Source organism: Ischnura elegans, chromosome 4, assembly GCF_921293095.1.
Source record: "Ischnura elegans chromosome 4, ioIscEleg1.1, whole genome shotgun sequence".
NCBI classification, from domain to species: domain Eukaryota; kingdom Metazoa; phylum Arthropoda; class Insecta; order Odonata; family Coenagrionidae; genus Ischnura; species Ischnura elegans.
The window spans coordinates 24857979-24861084 of NC_060249.1; the positions used below are offsets into that span (position 1 = coordinate 24857979).

At 34.5% G+C, this 3106-nt stretch overlaps 1 long non-coding RNA gene across 1 annotated transcript; it reads left to right on the plus strand.

The window, feature by feature from the left end:
- The first annotated feature begins 482 nt into the window (after positions 1 to 482).
- LOC124156841 lies at positions 483 to 1870 on the plus strand. The gene is made up of 4 exons (XR_006864404.1): positions 483 to 780; positions 853 to 1092; positions 1236 to 1393; positions 1629 to 1870. It is a non-coding gene; the product is annotated as an uncharacterized LOC124156841 (long non-coding RNA).
- Positions 1871 to 3106: the final 1236 nt, after the last annotated feature.

The window sequence follows — 3106 nt, forward strand, 5'->3', positions numbered from 1 at the left end:
TACACGAGGGAATTCAGTGCGATTATTTGAAAACAGCTGAAAACCGTATACCTTCACGTATTTTACATCAAAGATGAGCAGTCTTTTCATATCTTAGGATGTTAAACTCTTGAAAAACGTGCCTGGTATTAATTTTCACGAGATATTTTTGTAGATAATTTATTCATGCATGAAATATTTTATATGTGTTCTCTCCAACAGCGATTTCAACTCCTGATATAGGAGAATAATTGGCTGTATTTTATGTACGGCCGAATGAAAATGATTTTGAGCTGCATGCGGCTGCTGGTCCTTAAGTTTTTGATCCTTGTACATAGAGATTATACACTGACCGCCGCTTGATGCGGAGGTCTATGCTTTAGCATTATTTGATTGTATGTATTTCTGAGTCACTCGCAGAATATGATTTTAGTGTCTCACAGAAGTTGTCGCAATGATGGAATCAATGAAATAAAGGAGATACCTGGGGGGCCGTGCTTGAATCGCTCGGGATTAATTCCGGCACGGAATAATCCCGATCTCTCATTCCGTGTCGGAATCTTTTTGCTCGGGATTTGGTGTGCTTGAAATTTTCTAGCCGATTGTCGGCTTCGAGTGTTGCTATCTAGATTCAACCCGAGCGATAGACGTGGCAACGTCGGGTTTAGGACGTAAATACGGCCGTTGTTAACGCCGAGCCTACAAATATTTACAAAACAATCGACAGCAGAAATTCAGATACCGCTGATATAAACTAATACAACTAAACAGCATAAGGAAATACTTCTTCAATTTGTGAAGGTAAGTAACCTCATAAGTAACTGGAACCAATATTGATCCTATTGTTTGTAATATATAATGTTTTTTTATCAGTGTTTACTTTTCAGAAAGTGAAAGCATAAACAACGGAAAACTAAAAAATAATTTTACTGCCAAAGAAGGAGCAATGCATTGGCAGCAGGTGACGCTGAAACCAGCTGAAACTTAAAGAATGTATGAGGTTATGGAAGTGGTGGAGAAAGGAAATAATGAAAATTGAATGAATTTATGTATCGCGAAGTAAATACTTATCATTTTCAAACACGAATCATCGACACGGCTTCTCTCAATTTTGTAAGTGCTATGATTTTTTCGCCGCATAAATAATAAAATAGATTCGGTTAATGAAGCGTTACGCATATTTTTGTATGGCGATAATTTTAATAGCTATGAATGGAACAATGTATCGGTATCATGAGTGATATATCTCTTTACAGTCTTCGCAAGATAAATATTCTTCCAAGGGCAAAGCAGCCGCCCTATCAAAAGATGTAATCCACACTGCGAGTGGGGCTCCAGTAGCTCAATATTTCCAGAGGCGGGTGGCTGATATAATAAGTGGAAATGCAATTCTTGGCTATTTCAATATTAATGAGTCGGTGATTTTTTTTGATGAGGAGAGGTTTTTTTAAAGTTGTCCTTTGAATAATAATTCACTATACACAATGTTATTACTTTAATACTATTCTAAAATTGCTATTAATAGTGTAAAATCATATTATACTATGTAATTTATTAATTTAAATACTGTAAATATTAACATTATGAACTTAAAAACCCTCATTGCCCTTTTTAAAAATATTATATTATTTACAAAATATTTATTTCAGATACCAACACCAGTGTAGAGTAATTGAAAGAATTCCAGAGAAGCCACTGTAACTACAGGAAAAAGTATTCTACCCGAAGTGAAGCAATTAGAGGAAACAAAAAAAAGTTGATGCAAAATTGCTTAGATTGGAAAGGGAGGAACTAAAACTAGTAAACATTGAGGCCAAGATCGACAAAATTAATTTTTAGTTGTCAAACTTTGTATTTGATTATTTGTGTTCAATATAATAATTGAATTCTACCATTTAAATATTTCATATGAATACCTCTCCTATAACCAATAACTAAATTGATGAATTCTTCTCGGATTCTCAGCTAGGTTAATTCTTTTGTATAAGCCGACGTTTTGAGAGACGACTTGTCTCCCATCTTCAAGGTCGTGTCACTCTTTGAAAGTCCAATTTCACAAAATTTCACCTGGCTGAGAACCCGAGATGAATTCATCAAATAATCATCAATAGTATTCACCCGGAGAAATTAAAATCGTTTAATAACCTATTTGTTTACCTCCATCCAAATTGCATTCTCATGATATTCATAAATATTAACCTTAGTAACTTTTCCCCTATTAATATTCTTTAAAATTAGTATATTCATACTAGCAGGGTTAAAAAGAGTAAAAATAAATTAGGATTACTACTAGGGAAAGTGAAATTAAATGAAATCTCTAGATTAAATAACATTTTTTTATTTGAACCACTTGAAATACAGTATGCAATAGCATTTTATTAATTAATCTTGACTCCTTGAACCCAAAAAAGGCATTTTTGTCACAACTTTCAGTGAATATTAGGCTTCTGTCCATTATAGATACGTTATTTAGTTTCAATCCACATTTGTTAACTTTGAAGGTAAGCATAAATAACGAGAACTCTTCCAAGTAACTTTCGGCGTCCAAAAATTACTAAATGCACCTTCAAGTACATCCTTTGATTTCGTTCAGCAGCAACAGGAAACATAGTTAACCACAGCATACACAGCACACAGACATTCGATATTCGTGCCGGGTTCTTCAACGCGTACAGTGGTACATTCGAGCATGTTAATTTGTATGGTCTTCGAAAATTAACATAATGTTTCTGGATGTACATCACACGCGCAGCCGCGTATGTAGTGCAAACATCTGAAATTGCATCATAACCTGAAGTTATGGCAATGAATATGCTTTTAAAATTTAGGAAACTCAAAGAATTCAAGATGAAGGGACTTAATTACGTTAATAAAATTTACTCATAAGCACATTACCCTGATACGATTTCAGCAAAAATGTTACTCGCCTTAGTTTCTACTGAAAGCGATGAGGATATTCCTTCGGAATGACATCTGTGAGAGATTCAGTCAAATCTCTTGTCAATACCTTTGAGAGACAAAAAGGGCTCTTGAATTCGCCGTCGCTCACATTGAAGGAATCCTCTGTTTCCCTGAAGTATCTCGTTCTTCCAAAAACTTCACCTTCTTCCTATTCTAATTCTCTCAT